At 59.4% G+C, this 14,137-nt stretch overlaps 1 protein-coding gene across 4 annotated transcripts in view; it reads left to right on the forward strand.

Annotated features, from left to right (window-relative positions):
• DHRS3 (dehydrogenase/reductase 3) overlaps window positions 1-14,137 on the forward strand; it is a 42,613-nt gene that overhangs the window by 11,178 nt on the left and 17,298 nt on the right. The window contains exon 1 of one of the 4 annotated variants that reach the window (XM_084872070.1): window positions 10,216-10,310. The exons of the other annotated variants lie outside the window; for them this stretch is intronic. The gene's annotated coding sequence lies outside the window, so the exon portion shown is untranslated. Of the gene's footprint in view, window positions 1-10,215; window positions 10,311-14,137 lie in introns of those variants that run through there. 4 annotated transcript variants of the gene reach the window in all.

A 14,137-nucleotide genomic window follows, 5' to 3' on the forward strand; every position in this document is an offset into this window, starting at 1 on the left:
TCATTCCCTTGACCAGAGTACTTCCAGCCAGACCTGAGGTCACTGAGCAGGAGCCTCCGCAGTGATCCCCGAGCTGGGATAGAACAGAGAAGGGAGAGATCATTATAAATCAAGGGAAGCCTTAGAAGGCTTCTTGAAGGAGGTGGCAACTGAGTCTTTATCTTTTGCTGCTGATAGAGCCCTGAGAGGAGCTGAAGAAAGTACAAATGCCCCGAGAAGAATGCACAGAGATTCCCATTTTCATACTTTTAAGGGACCTCCAGCCCCACCCCCGTGCCCATCTCAGACTCCAGGTTAAAAAGGCCAGGACTAGATCTGATCGAACACCGTCTAACTCCTTCCGGTTTGGACCTAGGTCCAGGACTGGAGCTCCAGTCAGTGGCAGGGGACCATCTGGTGCCTTACAACCCAGGAGCCAGGACCGAGCCCGGAGTGGACAGTGCAGGTCTGTGGCCTGGTGGTGCTTCATGCCAGCAAAGGCCACCCAGCCCAAGTCCGTCTGACTCCACTGCCACCCCTACTTTAGGGAAGGTGACCTTGGACTCCCTTTCAGTGGTCTTGCAGAGGAGGGGCTAGAAAGCATTTGGATCAATGAGCCATGTGGTCATTTTGTCCACACTGAAAGGGACCGCTGGGAGTGGTCAAGGACAATTCTGTCCTGTCTAGAGACTCTGCCATCCACAGTCCCAACAGCCCCCAAAACAAACCCAGCTCCAGCTGATGTTTATTTGTTTATTTATTTGCATTGATTTTAGAGAGGCCAGGAGAGGGAAAGAGAGACATCGATTGGCTGCCTCCCGCACGCCCCATACTGGGGATGGAGCCAGAAACCAGGGCATGTGCCCTGCCCTTGTGGTTCATAGGTCGATGCTCAACCACTGAGCCATGCCAGCTGGGCACCAGTTGATGTTTTCAAACCACATTTCCAAACTGGGTTCCAGAGCACCCGAGGGGCTCCAGGGAGGTGGGCCCTGTGGGAGGGGCTGCGGGGGGAACTCTGAGAGGCCCCCACCTCCATGGAACTAGATTGGCTTCCATTCCATGTAATCTTATGTTTCATGTAGGATTGTGTGTGTGTCTTTTTAAAAAGTGTCATGGATTTAAAGAGAAGAAAGAATAGGCCGGAAAATCACTGTGTTAGCCAATCACTGCAGATACCTCTGCCTCACTTGGATCTCAGAGGCATCTCCCCGAATCTTTAGCCTTGGCTCCTTACTCCAAGGTGAGGGAGCTGGTGGATGGAAGTGACACCCTCTTAATTTGCGCCTTTGCCCCTCAGAAAGGGGGCCCCCACTCCCACCCCAAGCATGCCGAAGCCCAGGCCCTGCTCAGCCCTCAGCCAGGGCCCCTCTGCCGGCACTGAGGAGCCCTAATTATCAAGCAGGCCTGAGACAACCTCCTCAGCCTTGGAGAAATGTGATGGGGCCACCCAGCCCCAAAGCCAGGGGCTGCCTATAGGTACAGCCACCACGCTCTTTTGAGTGGCAGAGCCCAGCCTGCCTGCCAGAGCACTCATGCCCTTGTGCAGGTCAGGGCTGCTGGGAACCAGTTCCTGATGCCACAAATCCTAGGAGGCCTCCCGGTGACCTGCTGTGTGACCTTGGACAAGTAACTTGATCTCTCTGGGCTTCATTTGCCCCATCTGACACTTGGAGTGAGATAACGTAGAACTCCCAGGTCAGCATGAGAACTCTGGCAAGATATGATGGCTCCGGCCGAAACCGGTTTGGCTCAGTGGATAGAGCGTCACCCTGCGGACTGAAAGGTCCCAGGTTCGATTCCGGTCAAGGGCACCTACGTTGGTTGCGGGCATATTCCCAATAGGGGATGTGCTGGAGACAGCTGATTGATGTTTCTCTCTCATCAGTGTTTCTAACTCTCTATCCCTCTCCCTTCCTCTCTGTAAAAAAAAATTAAAAAAAGAAAAAAAGAAATGATGGCTCCGTCCCCATGGGTGGCAGGGGTCTGTGGATACCCGCAGCCTTGGCTCTGCACCTTTTGCTCATTGAATCAGGTGCTCCACTGGGCACGAGGGACAAAAGGCAAACGACCCGCTGGCGGGACTCGCCCTGCTTCCGGGATTCCCCAGGGAGGAAGGGAGAACGCTGCCCGGGCCACAGAGGCCTCAGGAATGCCGGCTCTTGACCCTAGCAGTCAGCGGGAGGGAACCCGGCTCCCACGGGGAGGGCTCACAGCCTGTGACTGGTGACTGTGGCCGAGGAGTGGAGGCCGGTCCAGGGCCGGGCCTCTGCTCCGTCCCTGTGGGGGCCCACTCCCCTGACCACCTCCCAACTTCCCCTGGGTGAGCATTAGTCATTTTCACCGCTGCGGCCAAGTAGCTCAACTGGTCAGGGCTGGGCTGTGGTGAGGTCAAAGTCATGGGTTACCATGGCAGCTCACCACGCTTGGTGGCTGCTTGTTGTCTTCTCCAGGAGACTGACTGTAAGAGCCTCGGGGACAGGGGACGTGGCCTTTTACCGAGTGTCCTGGGCACCTGGCACACAGTAGGCACTTTATCATCATTTGCCGCCCGAGCAAATGCATGACCAATCCATCACGGCTAATTAGAGACCATGTTTAGTGCGCACCTACTACGTGCCAGTACTCGAGAGTGGTTTACTTCCTCCAGGAACTGGGTACTGTTATCATCCTCGTTTCACTGGTCAAGATGCTGGGGGTCACGAACTTGAGGTCACACAGCTAGTCAGTGACCAAGGAGGGTTTGAACCCAGGGCATCTGCTCTTGAACCCGTGAGTTTTGTTGCCTCCCAGTCTTCTGTGGAGCAGAATAGACCATGTTGACAGCCCCAAGCAGAGTTGTGCAAGTGCATGCCTTTGGCAGGCAGGCTGTCCACATGGGTCAAACGACATGAGCTGCAGACTTTCCGATGGGCCCGGAGCTGTGCCTCAGCCTGGAGTATTGGCTGGTGTGAAGGCCCCTGTCTGGTCTCAATCTGGGCATGGCTTTGCCAGGACTCGGTCTCTCCTTCGGCGGGCCCTCTCTGCCACGGGGCTGCTCACCGCTGTCCCTGCTGCCTTCAACCCCCCCCAGCTTCCATTCAAGTGGACAGAGTGGTGTCCTCTGCCTGGCCATCCCAGAGGGTCCCGGGATTGAGTCTCCCTGCCTGGGACTGCGTCCGCCTGGAGAAGTCCGGGTTCTGTGGTTGATTGGCCAGCCGTGAGTCAGAGGCTCGTCTCTGAGCCAGGGGCGTACCAGCCCCGGCCAGAACACTGTGTTTGAGAGCGGGGAGGTAAGCTTTGGTGGGTAACATCGGGGTGCTGTTCCAGAGCAAGGGGATCGGGAACAGACGTCCAGACCTCCTCCTGTGGGAGGACCCATCCAATCCAATCCTTAGGAGGGAACTTCCAGGAGATGCGTGCCCGCCTGTGAGCTAGTCCTCCCGGGTCTGGCCCTGCAGACCTTGTCAGGTCATTCACTGACACTCACAGGTAAAAAGATGAGATGAACTTTTCAGAGTTGGGCTGAAGCATCCTTGCCAACGGGAAATTTGTAGTTCAAAGAGGCAAAATGGGCGGCCACTCAGAGTGGCCTAGTCTGTTGTCACCAGACCTTCTTTGTAGTTTTTTTTTTTTTTAATATAGTTTATTTATTTATTTATTTTTTTGCAGAAAGGAAGAGAGTGGGATAGAGAGTTAGAAACATTGATGAGAGAGAATCATCGGATCAGCTGCCTCTCGCACACCCCCCACTGGGGATGTGCCCACCACCAAGGCACATGCCCTTAGATGAAATTGAACACGGGATCCGTCAGTCCGCAGGCTGGCGCTCTATCCACTGAGCCAAACCGGTTTCGGCTTCTTTGTAGTTTTTTGTCTAAATTTCAGGCCCCGCTGATAGGAGAGGAAAAGGAAAGCCCTCTGCTGAGTCACCGTCCATGGTGGTGTCCCCTGGGTGTGAGGAGCCGGCTCTCCCTCCTTTCCCGCTGCAGGCAGATGAGCTGAGGGCCCTTCCAAGGTCAGAGGAAGTTTCTGGGTCCCTTAGAGCTCCTCAGACCCAGGGGGACACGGTCAGGCCCAGCCCACTGGCCCAGCCTGCCCTGACCTCTCACAGGCCCCGAGGCAGGTCGTGGGGAGCTGGAGCCAGCGTGACCAGGGGCAGCGTGACCTTCCTGCAGACAGGCAGCCCTGCCAGGCACGCCCATGTGGAGTCAGGCCACCCCGGGCTCCCACATCCCATGTCCTCACATCTCACTTGGCAGAGAGGGGGTGTCTCCCCTCACCTCTGCAGGCCGCTTCCCTGGGAACACGCAGCAGAGGGGCGGGGTCCTCCAGGCCCCCAGGGGCACTGGGCAGTGAGCGGGGCACGCTGTGTGCCCTCTGAGGGCTCATGCCCCCTCGGCTGGCAGATCTGTTGGCTTGATCTGGGGGTCACCTCTTGAGTTTTTGTGTTGACAGGTGTGTTTATGTGTGTGCATGTTTTTCGTGTTTTCTTTTTTCTTCCTCAAGGAGCCAGTATACAATGATGACTCAAAGTTCATATGCTGGCTTTTCCATTCCCTTGCTGAGTGGCTCAGGGCAGGTTACCAGACCTCTCTGAGCCTGTTTCTTCATCTGTAAAATGAGGACTAATGAGATCATGTATGGAAGGTCCTGAGCACAGACTGAGTGCTCAGCACACGCTGGCCATGGTGACGGGCTGTGGCTCAGATCCGACTGTCCACTCCAGCCCCCACGTGCACTTCCACGACAGTCTCAGGGGCATCTCTCTGTGACAGGAAGGGCTCCTTTTAAACACCGAGGACTGTGGTGCCATTGAGAGCCCGGACTTTGGAGCAGCTCGGGTTCCTTTTCCATATTTTTATTTTTAATACTCACTCGATATTTTTTTAAATTTATTTTTAGAGAAAAAAGGAAGGGGGAGAAAGAGAGAGAGATACCTCTGTGAGAGAGAAACATCCATTAGTTTCCTCCTGTAAGGGCCCCGACCACGGACCGAACCCAAAACCTGAGCAGGAATTGAACCCACAACCTTTTGGTGGATGGGACAATGCTCCAACCAGCTGAGCCACCAGGCCAGGGCCGTGCCTGGGTCTTCATCCCAGCTCCTTTGGCTGGAGGCCTTAGACAAGCCCCCAACCTCTCCATATAAGCTTCCTGTGGCTGCTCTAACACATGACCACGGACTCAGTGGCTGGCAACAGCACACATTTATTCCACTGAGCCAAACCGGTTTGACTGGGGGGTGACATGTGACTGTAACCAAGATGTCACAGGTGCTGGTGTCCACCCATCAGCTGCCCGCATTCCTTGGCTCACGGCCCCTTCCTCCATTTTTAAAAAAATTTTTAAAAAAATATATTTTATTGATTTTTGTACAGAGAGGAAGGGAGAGAGATAGTTAGAAACATCGATGAGAGAGAGTCATCGATCAGCTGCCTCCTGCACACCCCCTACTGGGGATATGCCCGCAACCAAGGTACATGCCCTTGACCGGAATTGAACCCAGGACCCTTCAGTCCCCAAGCCGACGCTCTATCCATTGAGCCAAACCGGTTTCTGCCCCTTCCTCCATTTCAAAGCCAGCAAGGCTGCATCCCCCTGACCCGGCTTCCAGTCACGTCTCCCTCTAACCCCCCCTCTTCTGTCTCCTTCCTCCATTGCTAAGGCCCACCCAGGGTACTTTTCTACTCTAAAGCCAGCTGATTAGCAAATGCAATTCCACCTGCCACCTTAACCCCCCTTCCCATGTCGGGTGACACATGCTCAGGTCCTGGGGGTTCGGATGTGGGCATCCTTGGGGGAGGCCATGATTCTGCCGGCCGCTCTCTCTGAGCCTGGATCCGAAGTGACAGTGCTAGCCCCACCTCCCAGGGCCCGGGAGGACTCCCGGAGGCTGCTGACCACGCAGGCCAGCCGTGCAGAACACGCCGCGTGGGTCTGTGCCGGGCACCAGCTGAGCACTGAGCTCTGCTCCAGGTGCCACCGCGTCACCAGGGACGGACGATGCTCCCGTCCCCACTGCCGAGCATCTGGCAGTGTGACTGGGGCAGTAGGACGTCATCGGGGAGGGTTTGTCCTTGGAGAGCAAAACAGCAACGGGAAACTGTAATTGACCCCGAGCTGGATGGGCAGCTGCTTCAGAAGGGAAAACTCTGGGTCAGCTGGAGGCTTCCTATGGGGAGAGGGGGCAGGCTGGAAGGGCGTGAGGGCCTTTCCTGGGCACAGGGACCAGGTGGGCACAGCAGGAAAAGCACCGGGGCCCAGGACCCTTCCTTACTCTCGCTGGGCAGATGGACCAGTGGCATCCGTGACACTAGGGTGTGGTGGGCGCTTGGACAGCAAACCGGGCAAAGTATGAGCACAGGGCATGGCTTCTAATGGGTCTTTGTTTTTTTGTTTCTTTTATCTTTTCTTATTAAATCTTCATTGTTGAAAGTATTACATACTTCCCCTGTTATCCCCATTGACTTCCCTCCCCTCCCCTCCCCCACCGACCTTTGAGTCATTATCAAAATTCTTCCTACACGCTAAGTGGCTGACAGGGATAATCCGATGAGGTCCTCATAGCAACCCAATGAGGCAGGCACTATTACTGACCCCGTTTAAAAAAAACACACACACAAGGAAACTGAGGCTCAGAGAGGTTCAATACTTGCCCAACATCACACAGCACACACACACAGCCATGGGATTTGAACCCAGGCAGCCTAGCTTCTGGGGAGGAAAGGCTGGCGATGGTGAGGACTCGGGTCTGAGGAGAGGCATCAGGGATGCGGTGGATGCAGGAGGAAACACCCCAGGCAGAGGGGAAGAGCGAGAGGTGGACCCCCTGGAGGAATCCCGGAGTTGGGGCCGGCCAGAGGGAAGGTGTGTGAGCAGCGTAGTGGAGATGGACAGGGCCTGGCCTCGCAGGGCTCGATGCCCGTGGAGTTTGCACTGGATTTGGGAACACCAGGGCGCCAAAGCAGGGTGTGCACAGTTCGCATGGCCAGGCCAGACATGGTTCTCTGATGGGCAGGACAGGGTCTCTGGACCCCTAAAAGCCACGCTCTGCAGGGCTGGTGCCAAAGGGAACCCCGCCCCACCTGGCTCCTGGGCCCAGGCCCATTCAGGTTTGCTCCCAACACCCGGCCCTTGTAGGATGAGCTGATCAGGCCATTTCTCATTGCGATGCCCAGTCGCTTATCCCGAATCTCCCCGGCCCCCTGGGCCAGACCTCCAGGCTGATGGTGGATGCCGGGCACCAGCCAGAGAGAAGGGGCAACTCTGTGGCATTTGACCTTCATCAGCAGAGAATAAAGTGATTCCTAATCAATAGCTGTAGGAGAGACACAGCTATCAAATAGGCATAGCTTGCATGTCATTGGAAGCTTGTCCTGGGGAGGCCAGGGCATAATTAGTGGAGGGTCTCCCTGGGACATACCAGCTTAGCTCGGGGACCCCCGAGGTTCAGGTGTGGTAGGATGGGGATGCAAAGGAGATGCCTGATTTAAAATAAAATAAAAAAAGTCTGTCTTTCCTCTCCCAAAACAACAGCTAAATCCGCACCTTCGCCCGCAGCTCCGGGAAATGTTGCCAGGATTGCGGTCCTGGCTCAGCAGATTCCGGGCTGACATTCCCAGGACTTCAGCGTCTCGTCTCTTAAAATGGACCCGTAGCTCAGGCCCACAGCCCCGTGAGGACTTGCCTAAATGCCTGGGTCAAATAAAGGGGAGAGGACTCCGGAGTTGGGGGTTGTGGAGCGGAGCGGAGGTGCGGGCGCTGGGGGTGCCCTGTGGGAGGCCTCGGAGTCAGTGCTTCAGTGGCGACCACCGCTCTGTGACTACCCCCCCCTCCCCTCTGTAACAGTGCTTTGTACCGACCGCGTTTGCCTTAGGCGGGGGTAGCAGGGTGTGTGTGCAGGCACCCCTTGCTTAGCCAGCTGCGGTCAGCCCTCCCTTTGGGGGGTGTGGCAGGGCCGGGGTGGAGCCTCGGGCCGGGCATTCATATTGCTATGGAGCCCCTTCTGCGTCATCACCTGGCCGGTGCCCTGGCTTCTGGGCCTGTGCAGTCACAGGGACGCTGGCTCGGCTCGGAGGTGCCTCTTGTTAACGCCCTGCTGTTGCCGCCTTGAAGAATTCTCAGTCATTTTGCAAGTAGGGGCCCAAATCTCCATTTTGCCCCATGGGGCCTTCCACATGAGGACCCACGGGTGGCCAACTTTTTCCTTCCAAGGTCCCCGTCAAGGGGCATTATCACCCGTTCCACAGGGGGGCGGGGGGAGGCAAAATGATTATATTCATTCGTTCCCATACTCACAGAAACCTGATTACCTAGCCAGATGCTGGCGTGAGAGCCTCCTAGAGGTGTGTGTGTGTGTGTGTGTGTGTGTGTCGGGAGAGGGGAACAGAAAAGTATCAAGCAAGCAAATGACTAACAATTTCAGACAGTGACAGCATGCTCCCATGACAATAAAACAGGGTGACGAGAGGGACTTCAGTATTAACCTCAGTGAGAGGGAAGCCGGGATTGGCTCTGGGGTGAAGCTGGGCCTGCTGCATTCCTGGGGCGCTTGTTCAAGACTCGGGGCCACTCTAGGGACCTGCGTTGGTGGGTTCCAGGTAGAGGAGTCAGTGTGTGGGGTCGGAGACTGCTCCCCTCTCTGTCTCCAGTCCCCAGGCCGCTCCCAGGGAGCCCAGAGGCCCGGGGCGGGAGGCCGGCAGGTGAGCAGAGCCTGCCTCCGCCTTTCTGAGCCTCTCCGTGCGCTCGCTGCCGGCCGGAGGGAGGCTCTGCTTCGCCCTCGCAGCCTGTGAGGTTTCCTGCCCTCCTGACCTTCCGCACAGCGGCCTCCGGAGGCCACTTTCGCTTCTCCCCGCTTCCCAGGAGGAGCCGATAGAGCCCAGAGATGCCAAGTGACTCATCCCAAAGTCACACAGCAAATCAACTCCAGAGCCCAGTACTGGCCTGCCCGGCTCCGGCCGGGCTGCTGTCCATCCCCGAGGGCCGTTCAGATGCCGCCGGGGCTGCCAGGGGTGTGTGGTCAGGAGCAGAGCGCGCTGGGAGATCCCTGGATAAGGGGTGACCCCCTGCTTGGGAGTGGCTGGTGGGGCACTTTGGCATCTGCTGGAGCCTGGAGGCAGGGCCTCCAGCCTTGGCTTCTGGAGGCAACTTCCCAGAGAGAGAGCCGAGTGGGGAGGCAGAAGGCCCAAAGCTGCCCCCAAAAGGCCGGCCCTGGGTTTGGAGGCCTGGGGGGGGGGGGCGCCCACAGGACCGGTCCCTCTGGGAGAGGCTGACCCCGGATGGGTGCACGCTGCCAGCCCCCCGGAGGGGAGGCCCGCTCGGCTGGGCCGGTGCCGCAGGGGCCGGCGGAGGGGGCGGCGGGCGGTTCACGCCGCGGCCAGCAGACGGGCCGCGTGTTGCAATGTCTGGTGGCGTTTGCAGCATCCTGTCCGCGCGCAGCCGGGGTAACCTCAGGCCGGCGGGGAGCGTGTGTGGCTCGCAGGCCGCCGGGCCGTGGGCCGCTGGCACCTCGCATCTCATTTACAGCCCGGGTTCAGCCGCAGGTCAGCGGGCCTGACATCACCGCGTTTGTTTACCGCGGGCTCCGCCGGGGAGGGAGGAAGCGGGGGCGGGCCCTGCGCGGGAGGGGGCCTCCCCCCAACAACCCCTCCCTCCCCCCCCCGCCCCGGACCCCTCCCTCCCCCGCCATTGACACCCCACCCCCGCCCGTCCTCGCCCAGCCCAACCCCCACAGACACCGTCCCCGACCTCACCCCCACCCCAACCTGTCCCCCTCCTCAACCCCCCGGCCCTCCCATCCCATCCGCGCTCCAACCCCAACCCCAACCCAGCGCTCTTTCCTCTCCCCCCCACAACCCCCACCCCTGCATCCAGATCCCGACCTGGCCTCCTCCCACCTCCAACCCCGCCCACAGCCAGTCCCGGGCCCTCGGCACCCTTCCCAGACGCCCCGCCCACTCTTCCCAGCTACCTCCCTTCCCACCCCTTCCCACCCCTTCCCACCCCTTCCCACCCCTTCCCACCGCCAAATGGGACTCCGGCCCAGGCCCCACCCAGACCCAGCCCCGCCCCGGCCCCTCTCGGAACCCCCGCGGCCCCCGCCCTGCACCCGCCCTGGGCTCTCCTCTCCCAAAAACTTCCCGGAGCCTCCGCCAGCCCCGCGGAGGGTTCGCCCCGAGGCTCCTCCCGCCGCCCCCGCCCCCGCACCCCGTCATGTGAGCGCGGGCTGGGCCCTCCGGGCGGGGCCGGGCCGGGATGGCCAGCCATTGCCATGGGGGGTGAAGGACTAGGATGCTGGGACGGCCGGCCACTCTGTTATTGGAAACTGGTGTGTTTACCCGCGGCGCTAGGTGGGTAGCCGGCCTGCTGGGCGGGCCTCCAGCACCTCTGCCCCGGGAGGCCGCCCGGCCACCTGGAGCTGCTTCCTGGCATATGGCCCCCTCCCCCTCCCTCTGGCCAAGCCCAGTGCTCTGGAAGCCAGAGGGACCTGGGATCTCTCTCTCTCTCTCTCCCACCTGGGGCGTGTGGAGTCCTTCCCCAGACAGCCGCTGGCTCAGGCCTCAGTGCCCTTCTGGTTGTTCTGGGCCCCCCCCCCCCCTCAGGCCTCCCAACCCTCAGCCTGAGGCTCCTTTTCCATCACCTCCGCCCCAATGCCCCCTTCCCCCAACCCGCACATCTGTCACCTGCCACACAGCTGCTGACTGGCCCCTCCGCCGCCTTGGTTCCCACCCCCAGGGCCCCCCTCACTTCAGCAGCCAGGCTGGTCCCAAAATGCCAGGCAGCGGCTGTCACTTCTCTGCTCCCAGCCCTCCGGAGGGCTGCCCGTCACTGGGAGGAGAATCCAAAGCCCCCCACCTCCTGTCTCCCATTTGGCTAAGCCACCTGGCTTCCCTGCCGTCCCCAAACTCATTCCCACCCCAGGGCCTTTGCACTGGCCGGCCCCTCGGCCTGGAATGTCTGCATCGCTGCCTCCTTCACTTCCCTCCAGTCTCTGCCCCAGTGTTCCCTTGTCAGAGGCCAAATTCTGTTCTGTATAGTCAACTGCCCGTGTGTTTATTGTCACACCTTCCACGCATGCGCAGGAAAGCAGACGCCAGGACGGCAGGGTGGGATTTTCCCCCAGCAGGGCCCTGAGTGCGTGAGTGAGTGCCTGAGCCAATGAGGCGGGAGGGAGTAGTGAGGGAGCTTGGCTTTGGAGTCCAAGTCCAAGTGTTGCCTTGAACCTTCCTGCCTCAGCCTCCCCCGTGGGCTGGACTGCGGTCCCATTCCTCAGGACGGTAATGCTGAGGATGTGCCCCCAGCTGGAAAGTGGTCTGACCGCTGGCTCTCTTCCCTATGGGGGCACCCCCGCCTCCTGCTCCCCTGGCTTCTCCCACCCGCGGCTCAGAGGGAGGAACTGGGACAGAGGTCATGGGGATCAGCCAGGAACTCTGACCTGAGCTGCTCCGCCCCCATGTTTTGCCCAAGTGCCGTCTGAAGGAGGCACAGCCCTCGGGCCCGCCTCGTGGGCAGTTCGTGTTTGTGGAAAGAGACACCAGCCCCCAGGTTCCTGGCTGGAAGGGAGACAGACACTGGCTCTGCTCTCCCCTGAGCCAGCCTTCGAGATGGTCCCCCTGGAGGCTGTTCCAGCCGCCCCAGAGCCGAGCCCGGGAATCACACCGGGAGGAGGCGCCGACTTCGCCGGGTTGTCGCACTTGCGCTCTGAGCACCTGCTCTTGGCGGGCGAGGACGGTGTGAGGTGTTGAGCGGGGCGTCCTCTGTCCTCGGGGACAGGATGCCCACCGCGGACGGAGGCCTGTGCCTCGGCCACAGGGAGAGCCTAAAAGGGCAGGGACGTGCCCGCCGATGTCCCCAGCAGCTCTGTGCCTCACTGCCCAGCCCTGTGAGAGAAATGAGCTCTCGGGCCCCGGAAAGGCCTGGAGGGAGCCTCCGTCCATGCCTGGGACTCAGTGGAAGAGGCCGGCCCGGAAAGGCTGCCTACTGTGTGATCCCAAGCCCATGCCACTCTGGAAAAGGCGGAATGGTGGAGACAGTGAAAAGATCAGTGGCCGCCAGGGGCTGTGGGAAGGAGGGAAGAACACAGGGTGTTCAGGGCCGTGAAACTGCGCTGTAGGATCCTGCAGGGTGTCATCACGCATTTGTCTAAAGGCACAGGATGGGCAGCCCCCAGAGCGGCCTGCATGGGGTCTGGGCTTCAGTGATGACGACATGTCGGTGTAGGTCCATCGGTTGTAACAAATGCACCATCTGGTGCTCGTGGTTGGTGGGGCGGGGGGCTGTGACTGCGTAGAGACCAGGGTTACTAGTATCAGGGGAATCTCCTTACCTTCTATTCCGTTTTGCTGTGGCCTTAAAACTGCTTTAAAAAAGAAAGTCTATGAATAAAAAATTATTTTTTTAAATATATATTTTATTGATTTTTTTTTTTTTTTTTTTTTTTTTTTTTTTTTTTACAGAGGAAGGGAGAGGGATAGAGAGCTAGAAACATCGATGAGAGAGGAACATCGATCAGCTGCCTCCTGCACACCCCCTACTGGGGATGTGCCTGCAACCAAGGTACGTGCCGTCGACCGGAATCGAACCTGGGACCCCTCTGTCTGCAGGCTGATGCTCTATCCTCTGAGCCACACCGGTTTCGGCTAAAAAATTATTTTTGGAAGCCAAGGACAAGGTTGGGAAGCGAGTGTCTGTGGGGGTGGGGGTGGGGTTGCACAAAGGCCTCTCAGGTAGAGGCACATGAGCAGAACATGTGGGAAGAGGGCATGGGAAGGGGGCCGCTTGGGGGAAGAGGACGGAGAGGAGCTGGTGCAAAGGCCTGGAGGGACGTGACTCCTGGGGAGGGATGTGCGAGCCAGCCAGGCCGGGGAGAGGGAGAGCGGAGGGCAGGTAGTGGGGCCTGCGATGATGGTAAACACTGGATTCACTCGGGGTGAAATGGGAGCCACTGGGAATTGTGAGCAGGGCCACAGTTGCATTCTAGAAGGGTCTTTCTGGGAAGGGGCAGGGCTGGGGAGGGGGTGGAGCAGGGAGAGCCGGATGGGCCTTTGTTGTGGTCCAGGGGGGTGCTGACAGGCTGGGCCCAGAGCGACAGCGCGGAGGAGGCGGGAAGTGGTCGCCTTCTGATTCCAGATGTCAAACGGGCTGGTCAGGTGGAGGGGAGAGAAGACTATTCCTGGGGGACATTGGGGTGTCCAGGGGGAGAAAAGAGCCGGACATCTGTCCGCACCATTCCCGCCTCCCCACCTACCCCCATGTCAGCCTGTGAAGACCCCGGGATCCTCCCCGGGGTGAGGGTCATCCCGGTCACCATTCCACAGACATGTGGTCAGCAAGACCACGTGCTGGCCCAGGGCAGGACGGCGGACGCCTCGCTGTCCGGTGCTTGTCACTGGCGTGGACATCTCCCCTGACGGGGTCCCCTGGCTCCCGTGGGTGGGGCACAGCGGCCGGAGCTCAGGCTGCCCTGGACGTCATTCCTGCGGCTCCCGGGGGCTGGCTCCGGGCTGGATGTCCGCGGGAGGAAGTCTGTCCGGCTCCGGGCTGCGGTCAGGGGCCGTGGGAGGAGATCTAATTTGGGGACCTTCGGCACAGTCCTCTCCGCAGCCAAGCCAGCGGCCACCAGACATGGTCAGCAGGCGCCACGGGGCGAAGCCAGGGCGCGCCTATCACACATGGCTGCGTGGGCAAGGCCTGCCTGCGGCGTGGGCAGCTGGGCTGTGCAGGGACGGGAAAGGGAGGATGTGTGCAGCCTGACAGGCCCAGGGGATGTCACCTCTGGTTCCCAGGGGAGCTGGGGGGGAGGGCTAGAGGGGGGCACCGGGCCAAGGACAGATGCAGGTGGAGTTTGGAAAGGGCTCCCAGGAGGAAAGGGGAAGGTTCGGAAGTCCGGGAAGGTCTTAGGCTGGTACCCGGCCTCTGGCATCCGTTCTAAGGGGCTGTGTTCGCGCACAGGGCCAGTAGGCTTGTTGGCACCCCGGTGAGAGCTGGAGGCACTAAGAAATGAACAGCTTCTGGGAAACAAAACACAACAACCAGGCAGCAGGCAAACTTCAGTCTTTTTTTATTTTTTATTGTTTTGGTGTTTTGTTTTGTTTTTACAGAGAGGAAGGGAGAGGGATAGAGAGTTAGAAACATCTATGAGAGAGAAACATCGATCAGCTGCCTCCTGCACACCCCC

The sequence above is a fragment of the Pipistrellus hanaki genome, assembly GCF_964339955.1.
Source record: "Pipistrellus hanaki genome assembly, chromosome: 2".
Lineage (NCBI taxonomy): Eukaryota > Metazoa > Chordata > Mammalia > Chiroptera > Vespertilionidae > Pipistrellus > Pipistrellus hanaki.